Below are 16,922 nucleotides of genomic sequence, written 5' to 3' on the forward strand. Positions count from 1 at the left end.
CTCATTAAAAACTATGTTAAAACGTTTTTACTGTTCTTCGTTTATGCATCTGTAAACAAAAACACTAATTTCTGTTGATTTTTTCAGATTTTCTGAAATATAATCCATGGAGATATGCCTTTTTGCTTTTAAAGCCTTGTTTTCCAAATGAATAATCGGTTTATTTCTGTCGGAGCTTTCCTCTGCATGTTTTTATCTAAATCATTTTATTTAATCAGCTTAGTGATTGAAAAACTATACTGATTTGTGTTCAAATAAAAATAGTTAGAATAAATACAACAAAACTGTGATTAGTTTAAATTTTTTTATTTATGTTTCATACTAAATTTGAATACAATATGAATACAGTTCATAACGCTAAATCTAAATTTAATGTAATTAATATTTCTACTACTTCATAATTACACAACAATGATTCAATTATTCGCTAATACTGTTAACATTTTTTGGATATTTTTTATTTTATAAATATTATCAATTAGTGTTCCCTGTACTAGAACTTTCAAACAATTTGTTACAATTAAAAATAATAAATTTTTTTTTGTTCAATTAAAGGATACATAATATGGTGCCATAACACTTCTACGATTCGTATAGTTTAATGTTTTCTCACAGTTATTCATACGCTACAAATCAACCAAAAAAATTTAATTGCAGTTTATTTGAATGGTAGAGAAGTGGATTCATTTACTCCTCCTATTTATACATTTATGAAACATAACATCAGTTTCAGCCAATCATATAATACTATTATAATATTTTACAATCTTTCATTTTTGTAATACTATATTTATTGCATATTACAAGTTTTTCGTTTTCATTTAATTTTCGGAATTTCTTCTTATTTACAAATAGATTGTTACCCGAAAAATAACAATAAATTATTTATTATATCATTCTAACATTATTTTTTCTATTAGGTGCATAATACTAGTCTGTTGATTAGTTTTAATTACCTCAATACTTTAGTTATGTTTTTTTTTTTTTTTAGTTTGTTCTACCATTCTTGTATGTACAAACTTTAACGAAGGCTAAGTTCAAAGAATGGTAATAAGTGTAACTTTAAGATTGGTTGCTTGTTAACTTTAAAGAATTGCTTATGGTTATTTTAAAGAAGAGTTGTTCTCATTGTAATTGCTACAAATAATATGTAATTATTTTTACGTTATGTATTATACACAACTCTTCTTCATAAACAAATTTATATTTTTTAATTCTGTAACGTCGCTTGCAGTCCATTCTTCTGTACTAGTAATTTATTATATACAGTGTTTCAAGAAAAGAGCTTTTGACCAGAATTCATCTGTTGTATTTCACACGAATAATATCATCTTCCAAATAAATTCATATTTATGTCTTAGTGCTTAGAATTGTTACTTATTTCAAAAAATTGGAATGCAGTAAAACTTTCAAGATTGTATGATTCATTCGTTTGCTTTCATGGTGTATAGATGATCCTGCTAAACTTGGAAAACGAAATAATAATGTTTTTTAGTATTTTAGTCGACTAAACTTTTATTTTATAAAAAAATGTCTTAACTAAATATTCCTTGAACATTGGTTTTAAATTAGTAAGTGGTAATTCTGTTTCTCATCTGTTATTGAAATTGGTCAGTTTTAAAAAAATCTGACCAATTTCTAAAAATCTGACCAAAAAATAAGATGTTTTTACACCAATCTTATTTTATCGCTGCGTATATAATTATTTTTTTATTAAATAATGTTTTCCTGTTTCTATCTTGAAATTTTCCTTCATTTTCCTAGTTCCTACTAAAAGATTTCTTTTTAAATTATGATGTTTTATTTATTTATTAAATGCTTAAAGTTAAAAAGAAAAATTATATTTTCTATATATATTTTAAATTTCATACTGCATTTTGGGAAAAGGTGATATCTTTTAGTCGGTAATTGCAATAGCGGAACAAATCCGTTTTAGGTTACATATTTTATAGTAATAGTCTACGGTAAACGTGACTAATCTCATCTTACAGAGTAATATCAATATTTATCGTACGGTAGTGGATATAATTTTCGTGATCTGTATCAACCATATTACGAGTGTCTTAACTTAATTTTATTCCTGTTATAATTATTGTATTATATAGTGATATTATTTTATATTATTACTAGTTTTTCTGTTCTATACCACTTGTCAGTTTTACCTTTAAAAGAGTATAGCAATTTCTGGAGCAAACTGTACTACCACGATTAGATAACTGGCAAATACGCTGATAAACTGCGAAAGAAAAACAAAATTACTATATAAAGCAATATAATTTATGTAATTTATTGCTATAAGGCCATCTTAATCTAAGGTACCCAAATGAAACGAGAGGGATTACTGCTTCCCTTCAACGCAAAATACTTGTCTAATCCTTAAACACAATCAATTCATAAAAGTCTGAAATAAAATTACTCTCTTTGGAAAACTTTGAATCATTTTCTACCAATTTCATCACCCATATCGGATCTCTAAATCAATTTTCATATTTGTTTTTAAGGTGAAATCTATATACAAAATAGCAAATAATAATAATAATGTTTGTTTTTTTTTCATCTAGGAAAAAAGAATACTTATTAAACGTATTAGGTGTACGCAATTATATATATATTAGAATTGTTACAATTAAAATTGCTAATAAAATTCTTTTTTCTCCATTTTTTGTTTTTCTCCAACCAGTTTTCAAGCTACGCAGGGGATGTGTGTATAAGGGCAAATAATATTACTGTACCGGCTTGCCAAGCCTGAGTAGTAGCTTCAATGTAACTGTAAATGTACAGGTAAAAATGTATTCTGGAGCAGACTCAGGTTGACCACATCTGAGCCGTATGTTCATTGAAACCAAAGCACCGGCCTCCGTGGTAGGAGTGGTAGCGTGTCGACCTTTCATCGGGAGGTCCCTGGTTCGAATCCCGGCCATGCATGATATTTTGATATGCTACAGAAATATCATTCATCTTCTCCACTAAAGCAATACCTAACGGTGGTCCCGGAGGTTAAAAAAAAACAAAAAACCACCAAATAGTCCCGGCAGAGGATCCCATTCGGGGTTCCTTATTTGAGGGAAGGCAGTGACTGACCAGAGTCGCGGCGGACAGATCCCTTTTGGGGTGCCATACCTCGCTTGAGGTATGGCACTCATAAGACCGTAGTTTCCGTAAGAGGTCCTTGGTGGACGGAATAACCGGGCCCAAAGTTCCTTCCCAGATTGTGTGAGCCGATTGACACGGCTCCCACTGCTGTGTTTATTCTTTAATGCAGGTTCGGCTCTGGAGGACGGGGCAAGAAATGAAGGGAAAAAATCACCAAACAATATCAATACCCACAGTCTAGCATTCGATTCCGTATTAATTGAACTAATTTTCAAGTTCAGTAAACGTAACTGATGTTTACTAGACTTGAAAATTGGAAATCTCAAATCCAAAAATCATCTAATTTTGAATTGACACGTTAACCCTGAGACAATCCAGCGGGCTAGGGAACCCCTGGTTAACTACCCAAATAACAAAATAAACATAAAATCACAGGGTTTTAAATAATTAGATCTCTGCAATAAACAGATTAATACTACATATTTATATTAGGTACAAGTTGTAGTAGCCGATGGTTAAATTCTGAATAGTTTACTTACATTAGCAATCAGCCGTCTATCAACGATGAAGTAGTCAGCTGCACTGATTTTTGGTGAAAGTTGTTTTATTTTCTGAACGAAGTGTGTTACCTAAAATAATTCAAAAAAAGTTATATTAATAACATATATCAAAGTAAATAAGAACATCAAAATATGTTTCATTATTTTCTGCAATGCAAAAAATTATTTTTCTTCGGTAATTGAGGTGACTACATCTTCATTATTAACTTTTATTTTTTTATAATTTGGTTAAATAAACGGGAGTCAATATTATAATATTTATCTCTGTGTTGATGGTATTGAACTCCTTAAAGATATAGTTGAGGTTCCTTTTTTGGACGATAATTTTCATCAATGTTAATAATTTCAATAAATTTTTTTATCATTCACTTGCGTTCGATGCATGTGGTTTCTTTGATGATGTTGTCTGGTTTCCTTTTTAATATTCCGTTTAGTACTATGAATTTAAACTTCCATTATTTTTGTGATTCTTTTCCTAATCTTCTGGCATGAATTTCACTGTTAACTACTCTTACTGGGTCATTTTGTGAGGTGAATTATTGAATAGATTATAACTGCTAATCGATTTCTTCCTTCTAAAATATTTGAAGCTAATAAAAATAACCATTGAAATTGTCCACCGCTTCTGAATTAGTTTATAAGTTATGAAAAATTGTTATCGGAGCTCGTAATGCGATTAGCGCGGCAGCCATTTCGTCTTTGTTACCAAGTTCCTTCCTTTCAAGTTCAATGCCTTTTGTTTCATCTCACATAATTTTTCGGTAACCAGATGACAAGATAAAACTGTATATAAAAGAAATATTTTTTGTTTAAAGTTTCTATACGATACGTAGGAGTTTACTGTGTGGTCAGTTAACAATGTACAGTAATATTAATAGATTATATTCAAGTTACAAACATTTTGCTTTACTCTTTCATTCCCTTCATTATACTTTTATACATGAACAATTTTTTTTTTATTGATTATTATTAATACGTATAAAAATAATTATTTTACTTACTTTCTGCTGGAGTTTGTAATCGTAACAAACGGTCGGTATTTCGTACAGATCGTTTATCAGCCGTGAAGTCTGAAACAAAGATTAAAAACCATTCGGTAATAATTAAGTAAAAACTATATTGCTTAGAAAAATAGTATAAATATAAGCCTAATATATTTTTTTTTCGCCAAAATCTCTTTAATATTAAACTTTGGTATTTTTTATTCGAATTAATCATTATTTATTTTTAATATACAATTATTTTGGAAGGATAGCAGTTCTTATACGTGTAATGAATTTAAGTTGTTATTATATGCGAATAAATTGTAGATAATTCTTCTGAGTATATAATGTGTTTTAGTTTCTGGAAATTAAAAATTTTAATGAAAATTACGTTAAATTTTCTCCATTCCCTCATTTGTTGGATTCTGTTATAACAATATTCATGAAAATCTTCCAAATATTTAGGTTATTTGATATTTAATTAAGTTTAGGTTGAAAATTTGAATAAACAAAACTTTAATTAACATTTGTGTACCTTTACGAACCTTAGATTTGGATTAATAATTCATTTTGTCAAATTTACTGAAAATGAAGAACGAAGTGGTTCTTATCTTTATTCGTGTCTTCTTTTTTTAATATTTCGTGGCCCGAATAAACCAGAAATGTTTTTCTGGTTTATTAACGGCACCACGGTATTAACCCTGGACAAAATTAGTGTATTTTTATCTGTAGATCCATGTGATTATCAATTTACGCATTCTGGTTACATCTACGCCATGAACAGTTAAGCCTATTTCACATTTGCTTCCAAATGAAGAAAACTGCAATGTTTATATAGGTTTCTGATAAATGGAACATATCAAATTATGCATTGCATTAAATGGAAAAACAATTTTCTTAATTTCAGAAATAATAATTATATAAATAAGAAGTAATTTTTTATCAAATTAAAAAAAAAACTTACAAAGTTAGAAAATCTGCTTCCTGTGTCTGCAAGCAGATAAATCTTCAACAAATTTAAAATTTGCCGAAAAATGATTACTTTCTGATTTAGCAGCAATTTCGTACTATACATTCTTACTAATACCCCAATTACTGAAATTCCGCAACGGAAAAATAAAATTATTACGTAATAGCCGTAGATTGAATTAAACATTTCCATACATTTAGTGAATTTCTCATGTAACTGTAAATATCCATTTAAACGTTTTCTTTCATCTGATGCTGGATTATGTTTGTGCGGATTTTTAAAGTAGATCTGTTTGCAGTAGTTTGATACCGAATTCGTAAAATCATTGTACATATCTAATAATTCTTTAGCAGCGTACAACATTATCCCGTCATAAAGATCCGTAGCTACGCCTACGATTGATAATAACGTATAAGGTAACAAATTGGTACTCGATAGTTTAATGACCGGCAAAATAGCGAAAGAAATACTGTTAATTAATGATAAGAACAAGAAGTATCGTCCTCGGTATTTTAACCTTTTGCAATCATTATTTCCCGTAATCTTCAAAGAGTCATTAAAATATTTCATGTTCTCCAGTAATTTTGGCCATGCAAATGCTCCGTATGCAATAGAAACATCTGAAAGAATGCATGCTAAGAAGCGAAAAAAGTTACCTATACCTGGGAAAAATATTTCCTGTATTACAACAAGTACAGAGCACTGTACAATTAGGAAAGCAAGTACTCCCATCTTTGTTTTTGGTCGTTGATGCAGTTTTTGAAAATACTCTGCAGGAAAGATCGGTATATATTTAAAGAAAGAGTAAAACGGTTGAATATCATTCATAAAGACATCGTTTTCTTTTTTGAAAATACACGTACGAATATATTTAATTTTTTCTGCAACAGTTAAGTAAATATTTCGGAAAATTTCCATTGCGTTTTATTTTCTATCCATTCAATATCCTTTTAAGCAGAAGGTTTTTATAATATACTTCATTGTTATACGACTGATGAAATAAATCTATATTCTTTAAAAACAGAATTCGTTTACAAAAAATGCAATTATAAGATCAAATTTTTTATTAATTTACTAAATTGAATATCCTCCAAATTACTTTATAATACTTATGTCATTATATATATATATATATGATATGTGGCAATATGTTATACTATATTTTATACTATAATAATACTTGCTATCTTTTTTTATTCAATTCAGTGAAATGAAATACATTTAAGTAATAATAAAAATAAAAGGTAGCCGAGTTGAAATTATTTAGTTTTTAATCAGGGAAAATCATTACCTCATTATTAATTCACGATTAATATGTTATTATTTTAAATTAAAAAAAATTTTTTCATCAATTCTTATGTAGAAAAATCGATAAAAGTAAACATCGGCATCTTTAATTTACTAATTATGTTTTTTACTTCTTTATACGAAGTACAGGAAGTATTGCGAAATATTCGGTTTTCAGATTTCAACGGAAATATCCGTTTTGACCCATTCTAAATCCTTTTATACTAGCTTCGGCGTGATGTTTGTACATACGTACTTATGCGCGTATGTATCTCGCATATCTCAAAACAATTAGCTCAAAACCCAGAACTCAAAATCCAAAAAAAATTGAATTTTGGCCCTTTTCTTAACAGCAGTAATAAGGCTTTATCGAGAGCTTCTCAACGATAAGTGGTACTTATTTTCATTGGTTCCAGAGTTATAACAAAATAAACTTTAAGCTAATGAAATATTTGGTACTTGCAAGTTACATCGGTTCAAATCCGATTTCTCTAATTTTTCCTTTATAATTTTTTTTTTAATTTAAAATATTGAATAACTAATAATTATTATATCCGATAGCAAAACAATATTACCATAAGTAATAATTCAATAATAATAAAAAGAAAAAAGAGAAAATATGAAAAATATCGGTCGTTATTAATGAAATAAAATTTTATGTATTTTTCATTTTAAAAAAAATGTGCATAGATAATTTAATACGCGTACAAGGAAGTCAAATGGTTTCCACATCAAATTTTTTTACTAAAGATAAATGAGATAAAATTGATGTTTCATCGCAGCTCATAATATGTTATATGATTTGATTATATTAGCTAAAATAAAAATCTGATATAGACATCACATGACTTCCTTGTACGCCTATTAAAATTAAATATAAAATTTTTAAAAGTACATAAAATTTTATTTTCACTAATAACTTATGATTTCTTAATTTTCTTTTTTCTATTGTTATTATTGAATTATAATTTATTTCAAAACCTTTTTAAATCAGAGGTTAATAATTATTAATAAATCAATATATTTAAATTTAAAAAAAAAAATAAATAAAAAATTTTGCAAACCAGAAAGAAAAGAACAAAAAGATTAAGAGAAAATGATTAATATAATGAATAAAAGATTAAAAGAGGATGATGAATATAAAGAGACAAAAAACTTAGACAACGAAAACTAGAAAACTAGACAACGTGTACACAAATTAAAAGAATTATATCAAACCAAAGAGGGAAATATTGTAAATATGTAATATTACACATTTTTAAAAGTACATAAAATTTTATTTCAGTAATAACTTCTGATTTTTTTCATATTTTTTTTTACAGTTATTATCCAATAATTATTTATTGTAAATTTTTTTAGAATCACTGGTTAATAATTTTTAATAAATCAATATGATTAAATTAAAAGGAAAAAAGAAACAGAGTTGCAGTCTGATTTGAACCGATGTGCCTTCCTTGCAAGATCCAAATGTTTCATTAGTTTTATCTTAAAACACAATAATACTAAGCACTTGATTATTTGTTTCCTTCTTTTCATGAACTTTACTGTATATATTGTGATTGTTATTACCGAAAATAACATGAATGTGATACCTTACAAATTCAGTTTTATTCACTCACACAACCTAATTACTTTCTCTTAACTCCGTATAATCATACAAAATACTAGGCGAAATAAAAATAATCCTTGCTACTTTAATAAGAGGAAACTTTGGATTTACATTAAAAACGTCGAGTAGAAATAAAAACTTCATTTTATTACGTTGCCCAGTAATCGTTCAGTAAAACGTTATTATATTAATTTTTAACCGATCATAAGATCTCATTTTCTTAACCAATCAAGTGTATAAATTCTTTTAAACATTTTTCAGCAGTCACAACATAAAAAGGAACTGACCTATCGGAATGCAGTTAATTCTCGCAAAGACATACAGACATATACGCGGGCGCACGCACGCACGCACACACACACACACACACACAATTAAACAATATATATTACAAAAACATAAAATTATAATTTAAGAATGGATGGATTTTAATAAATCTCGTTAATTTATTGAATTTTATGTGACTCAATATTTCTTTCAAAATTTTAAGGTGCAAAAAACTGCTAATCTAGTAAAACTGGGGATGGAGTTTGGTGTAAAGCAGGTTTACCAGATTTTTCAAATTGCAGTTGGGTGTATATTTGCAAAAAAAAAAAAATTTTACTTTTTTTAGTAGGTTAACGGTTAGCATTTGCTTACAAATTAGCATTATCGGCCTCCGATTTCAGTGTCCTACAGCATATAATTTACTCGTTTCTGATTTATGTGAGAGCGGAGACCAAGGTGTGCGTGAAATAGAAAATCTTGGGAAATTTTACATTGTGGAGTTCAATCTTGAGGTTTGCTTGATAAACTGAAAATTTTTTTTAGATTTATAAAACGATGTTAATGTTATTATTATCCGTGTAGTTTGGAAATTCCAGAGCGGGAGAATTTTGGTAGTTACCGGAGGTTAAATAGGAAAAAGAGAGAGAGCGGGAAAATTTACGATTTAATTTTTTTACTTTTCTTCACGAATATGACGCGTTAAAAATTAAAATCTTTAAATCAAAAGTAATAATTGCATTGTCACTTGTTAAGTCATTCAACTATATTTTAGAAATTTGTCATCTTGTCTGATCTTTAATAATGTTTTGTTTGTTACGTTTTATTTTTACTAAAAATATGTTTCAAATAAATTATATTGAATCAATGAAAAAGTTTAGATTTGTATTAATTTACGAAATAAAAGTTGCAGAAACTAAAATTAGAGTAGTATTTTATATATATATTCAGAATGATTCAAGAAGAATATAACTTACAGGTCGTGTTCTACTGTTGAAAATAAAGAAGAAAATTCATATAAACAGTTTCAGAAAGGTTTCGTTACCATCTATTTCTTGCATAGTAGACGATTATCAATAAATTTCGTCATAAACAGAACCTTAGAGCAAACTTAAGGAGTACGATGAAATACACAATAGCGAAATCATAAATTTATAATTTTTATTTACAAAAATATGTTCATTTATTATATTTTTTAATCAAAGCTATTATTATTTCTAAAACTAACGCTGACAGATTTTAAATTAAACTATTAAAAAGAATGATTTAAAAAAAACTGTAGGTAATGTAATTGTTTTTATATCACACAACTATTTGTGTTGTGTGGTAAAGTAAAGTAATTGAATAATGAAAAGTAAAAATAATGAGGATTTTAATCCCTCATTATTTATACTTTTGTTTATTTTTATTTGTTATTATTATTAGGGTATTAGTGAATCCATAGTATTTTCAGTATAGATTTATTTGTATCGAGAATAGTTGTTTTAAGATCTGCTACGATATTGAATGAATGAATTACGATAGTAAAATTTATTAATTTATTTTGCAATTATTATTACTGTTGTTTATTAAACTTATTGTTTATAAATATTTAAGAAAAAATTTTACGATTTTTTGACAGGCAGTATGTTCAGCCATGTAAATATGTTCTTTCTTTTTTCTCTTATTTGCTCGTATTGCTTCTTCTTACTTATTGTTTATAAACATTTAAGAAAAAACATGATTTTAAACAGGACTTAAATGCAATTTGAAGTAAAACTCTGTTTTTTTTATATTGTCCATTGTCCTTATGACATACATGTGAAATTTTTAAAGAAAGTTAGTAAATAATTAAAAAAGAATCGCTGGCGCTTCGCGCCCGCCAAAACCTGCTTGGCATGATAGTATATTCCATTGCACGATGGTTCGGCTCGGCCCAGGCAGAACGGGACAAGTTTTCGTGCGTGCTGCCGACGTTCATCGATTTATAAGACGTTGTTACGTCAAAAAAGAATTACTATTATTATTAAAAAATGTAATGAAGATGTTTTGAGTTATTTTAAAACGAATGAATATTACATTTGTTTACATAGGCAGTAAAGATCTACTCTAATATCTACTGAATTTTTTCAGATTCCTTAAAATAAAATCGTTGGCGAAATCCCCTTTTTATTTTTAATGTCTTCTAGAGCTTTCCTCATCGTGTCCTTATATATATTATATTAATTAAATGATATAGTGATTGAAAATATTGAATTGATTGATCTGTTAATAGTGAAAAAAAATCAGACTAGAGAAAAAAATTCTGATTACTTGAAATTTTTTATTTATATTAACAAGTACATCATTTGATTAAATACAATTAAACCTCTAAACGCTAATTCTAGATTTAGTATAATTAACATTTATACTAATATTAAATTATACAATTATATAAAAATCATTAAATTTTGGCCAACATTATTAAAATTTCAATTAATATTTTTTTAAAAATAATGTTAAATTCGGGTTTAAAAATTACAAAGTTAAAACACTTTTTTTTAGCCTTAAATAAATAATATTTTATATTAAAGAATACTTAACATCAATTATCCCATTTATTCTAATCTATTCAACAAATAGTTATTATATATGAGGCCATCACTTCATTGACAAGAAGGAATTTGGGTGTTGTGAGATGGCTTTGTCGTCGTTTTATGTTAATAAGCACATGGCTATTGCTGTATAAAACACTTGTTCGTCCTCTTGCTGAGTATTGTACGGTTATTTGGAACAGGGATCGTGGTTTCACTAACAATATGATTGAAAGCGTCCAGAAGAAACTGCTTTGGGCGTTGAGATGCAGGTTTCCTGGTCAATTTGATACCACTTCCTACGCTACTCAATGCGGAGATTTGAAGCTAGAGAAACTGGAAGATCGGCGAACTGCTTTCGATTTGAAATTTGCTGCAGATCTCCTCCATGGTACCCTGCCGGAATGTCGTGAATTACAACTGCGGGTGCCATTTCGGAACATCAGGAGCTTTAGGCCCTACTTCATTAGAAGAGTTTCTGAGTGTTCTCCAGCATTAAGATGCTTTGGTCTGGCAAATAGTTTAGCTGATCTATTAGATCTTTTTTTTCGTCCATCTATTGATGACATACATCGAGCAATGGTTGGTAACACTGACTAGGTTATGTTAGATGGTGTATATGCATATATGTGTGTATGTACATGTATGTATATATATATATATATATATATATGTGTATGTTTATATATATGTGTGTGTGTTTGTATCCATTTTCATTCTTATTTCAGTGTCTAACTATTAACCTTTTCCTTTTAATTCATCTTCCGAAACAATATTTTAACTTTATACTAATAAAATAGTTTTATTCAGAATTAGTTTCTGCTTATAGAAATTATTTACTGCTGTGGTTTTATTCTTTTGTATTACTTTGCAATTCTTACTGTTTTAAATATATTATTATAAAATTATGTTCTGATTATGTATATTATAAACTCTGAATTGTGTAAATACTAAATGGTTATTCTTTGTAATTGTAGTTATTATTACTGGATAATGTCATAGATATCGGTTATTGTTATTAAAATGGTTTTGGGCCATTCTATTAATATTATTTTATAATTATGCACAGACTCATAACTTGCATTTATCAACATATATATGTAAATTTGCTATTGCTTTATAAGATGGTAAAGGCGATGGTCTGATTTTCTTGCCGCAAGTTCGTTTCGTGAACGAAATTAATGTATTTTGTAAACTTTTGTAAATTGTGACTTAAACTTTAATTATTATTTCCATTGTTGTAAATTTATATTTTATTATTATTATTATTATTATTATTATTATTATTATTATTGTATTCCAATAATTATGTATTTAAATATTGTATTTTCAATTTATATGTGAATTGTTACTTATAACTTTTTTAAAGATATTGTAACTGTTGTATATATTTGTATGTAATACTGCGCAACATGAAGGCACTGTAAAGCTGTTCTGTTGCACAAAAACAAAATAAAGAAATAAACTATTATTATTATTATTATTACTTCTTGCTGCAAGTTCGTTTGTTGAACGAAATTAATGTATTTTTGTAAACTTTTTGTAAATAGTGACTTAAGCATTAATTATTATTTCCAATGATGAAAAATTTATAATTTATTTTTATTATTGTATACTGATATTTATGTATTTAAATATTGTATTTTCAACTTATATATTAACTGTTACTTATAACTCTTTATAGATATTGTAACTATTGTATATATTTTCATGTAATACTGTGCAACATATGAAGGCTTTGTTAAGCTGTTCTGTTGCACAAAAAACAAAAATAAATAAATATGAATAAAAAATATAAATATATTATAATGTTTAAATTTTATACGATACCATCTATAATTTACAATAAATTTAATAATAGTTGTTAAAGTAAAAAAAAATATTAATTGCATTTATTATTTATATATTGGTGCAAAAGGAATACATTTATATCCCCCAACATAATTCTTACATTTATTAAAGGCACATCAGTATCATCCAGTCATATCATATTATTGTAATATTGTGTATAATAGGTAACTATTATAACATTGTGTATAATGAGTAATATTTGTATTCTAATTTCATTTTTTATTGCAAAGAGCTGTTAATTTTGTTATTTTATTGATTAGTGATTTTAACTGGTTTTTTGTTATTTTCAGTTTTTTCAATTGGTGCAAAGCTGTACTTCGCTGTTGCTCAATATCACAGCCCTTTGCCACCGTTTCTGTATGCGTGACTGGCTGCACTTGTCTCTGGTTATTTGACAAACAAAATAAAAAAATTGACAGCTATGGCGTTTCCCATAGCGGTCAATTTTTTAGCGGTTTAACCTGCGGTAAACGGGGATTATCTCAACATACAATAACATACTTTTAATATTTATCGTAAAGTAGCGTGTTTTATTTTCATTATATTAAACCATATTATATAACATTGAATTTTTTTTAGTTATTCTATTATACGTGACATAGTTTTATATTATTTCTTGTGTTCCTGTTCTTAACAACTTTTCACTTTGACTTTACTTTTGAAAAAACCCGGTAAGTACTGGAGCGAATTGTATTGCCACGATTAGATAACTGACAAATGCGCTGAAACTGTAAAAGAAAAAAAAATTTCTATATAAAGTAATATTATTTATGTAACTTATTTCTATGGGGCCATCGTAAACTACATTTAGTTAAGAAAAATGAAATGAGAGGTGTTATTGCTTGTTTTTAACTCTAGATTTATTTAGATATTAATTTTCTATCTACTTCATCATGCACATCGGTTCTTTAAATGGATTTCCCTAATTGTTTAGGTTGAATAAATATAAAAAATAGGAAATAATAATAATATTTGGTCTCTTTTCATTTAAGAAATAGAACTCATTACATATATTAGTCATAAAAATTAGTGTTAGAATTAAAATTTGCTAAGAGTGATTTTTAATAAAGTCATTTTTTCAAATACTTAGGAAACTCAGGTAACCTTATATCTTATTGTGGATAAAGTTTCTTAATAAATGACAATTAACGCTACATTACTTTCATTAATTCTTTCATTACATTGTATATTAATATTAATAGTAAATAATATTCCTAATAAATGAAACCAATGTATCTTGTAATCTGAAGTCAGAATTATTTCAACGCCCTACGTTTTTGAAAAATTCCAAAATTTATTTTAAAAAATGTTTTAATATTGTACACATGCTGGCATGATTATATACATTACATTTTTAATTTTTTGTTGTTTTTTTTTATAGTGTAACAAGACTAGTATAACAGATCTGAATAACAGATTCCTGTCCATTGAGAAGAAAGTAGTAGAAAATATAATATCGGGAGGAATCCAAAAAGAAGGCTAAAAGAAACCCTTAGGTCTGTTTAAGTATCGTCTTTTGTAATGCTGCCCACAGACACACGTAAACAGATTTTGTTCCGTGAGAAGAATTACCTGACCAGATTTGGAAATTCATGGGAAAATGAGAGGGCGGACCAGAGGGATCATTCTCACACCTGGAGTTTGGTCCGGTCCTGCAGGTAAAGAGGATTGGAGTATAAATACTCAAGGAAAGTTGGCAGTCAGTCTTTGCGAGACGTTATAATGACAATCTGCGAGATGAAGTTCAGCGGGAAGTCGGTCAGCGAAAATATTCTGCGAAGAGGTTAGAGAAGAAGCGAATTTCTAGTCTGAATTAAGTTCGACACGATTAAGGTGACGTCACAAGTAATTCCAATGTGGACAGTACATGAAAACTGAAATGGTTTGAAGAGTTACTGTTAGACTATAAGTGGAAGAGATATTTTACTAAACTTCTTTCATAAATTCTTAGGGTAGTTTTATTTGTGAAAAGCAAAGGAATTTGCAGGTAAGAACTTTATAGTCTTTTATCAATTGTACTATTGTTGGTAATACAACATTGGTGGTTAAAAGTGTTTAGACTAGCGGTCATGTTTTTTGTCAATGGGACTGAATTCTGGTTATCAGTATTTATCTACGTGTGAATGAATCCTGACAATTACATTAAATTCTGTTTAATATGTAATCACTGTTTTTTAATACTATTATAGTTACTTGCCATTACTTTCACTATTATTGTTGTTTTATAGTTCTCATTACTATTATTGTGGTTGAGATTACAATTTTTATTATTGCCATTTTTATTATTATTGATTTGTCTTGTTTTACTTATGTTTCTAAACCAATAAATTGTAATTATGTAAACATTTTCAATTGTCAATCTCTCAATATCCTGATTGAGCCGCGAGTACGCAACAGAACTTATGTGCTCAGTATATATTTTTAACTTCATTAGCTATTTGTTAAGATAAACATCATATATCGACATCATACCTCTCTTTTGAAGCTTACTTGAAAATAAGCATGTTTTGAACCTTTCAAAAGATCATAAGATTTTTGTTGGCTTATTATCCTACTGCATTTCATAGAATAATATGTTCAACCAATCAGATAACTGTACTAAGTGAGAGAACAGTGAAGTCTCCTAACGTCTCATAAGCGTGTAAATGATTCGAAAAGTTTGCTTACGTGAGTGGTAAGTTTACTACAAAATCACACAAGAAAAACATTAAACCTTAATTAAAAAAGCTTATAAATTATTCTTTGACTGTAAATTCAGTGATCAGGATAAGATATGGGTTCTTCATATAATATGTAGTAACTGTACGGACAACTAAAGATGGCTAAAAGGCCATGAATTTGGAGTCTCTATGGTTTGTTGTGATCCTAAAGATCAATTAAACGGTTGTTATTTCTATTTAATTAATTTTCCTAGAGTTTCTAAGAAGTTTGTTTCCTCATTGCCATCTGCACTCACACCTTTACCTCATGTTACAGGTGTAAAAACTGGAATCCATTCCAGTTTTCAAGATTCCTGAAAACTTGTCTTTTCACGTAGCCTTGATGAAGAAATGGACTTAATGGAAGAAGATGATCGTGATTTTAATTTATCAAAGGGATTATATGTTATCAAAAATCAAGCTGACATTTAAGTTCAAAATTTCAAAGTTGGAATTTATTTGTAAAAAAATACAAAATTCTCAGGCTATTGAAAGATGCTTCACTATATTTTGCTAAAAAGAATTCCTTAGATTACTTTACAAATGTTGATGAGTTTATGTTAGAATTTGGTTAAATTCTTGAACCTGATGAGTGACGTTTTTTTATTGATTCCATTCTGTATTATAGCTTAAAAACAATTCTACTTCACAATAGTAATAAATATATTTCTGTGCCGATCTGTTATGGAATTAGTGGAAATAAACGCACCATGTTATGAAAACTATTATTGCAAAAGTAAAACATTTAAGGCGTAGTTAGAACGTGTCTGGAGATTTAAAAATAACATCTGTTTTGTTAGGCTTGCAGTTAAGGTATTCAAAATAATGTTTCTTTATTTGTGAATGCACAAAATATGTACGAATATTTTTCATTCTTTTTACTACAGTTATGTAAATCTTGCGGAAAATTTCCATTGCATTTTATTTTCTACTCATTCAATATCGTTTTTATAGGAAACATGATTGTTTATCTGGTTGATGAAACAAATATATATTCTTTATAAGCAAAATTCATTTACATGTAATAATATATATACTCTTTTTATATGTTAAT

General features: G+C 27.8%; 1 protein-coding gene across 2 annotated transcripts in view; it reads left to right on the forward strand.

The window, feature by feature from the left end:
* Positions 1–16,341, forward strand: part of LOC142329025 (uncharacterized) — a 153,900-nt gene extending 137,559 nt beyond the window's left edge. Inside the window, exon 5 of one of the 2 annotated variants that reach the window (XR_012757406.1) lies at positions 16,146–16,341. The gene's annotated coding sequence lies outside the window, so the exon portion shown is untranslated. Of the gene's footprint in view, positions 1–14,550; positions 15,384–16,145 lie in introns of those variants that run through there. The other variant, XR_012757405.1, reaches the window with a different exon arrangement.
* Positions 16,342–16,922: the final 581 nt, after the last annotated feature.

The sequence above is a fragment of the Lycorma delicatula genome, chromosome 8 (genome assembly GCF_047948215.1).
Source record: "Lycorma delicatula isolate Av1 chromosome 8, ASM4794821v1, whole genome shotgun sequence".
Classification (NCBI taxonomy): domain Eukaryota; kingdom Metazoa; phylum Arthropoda; class Insecta; order Hemiptera; family Fulgoridae; genus Lycorma; species Lycorma delicatula.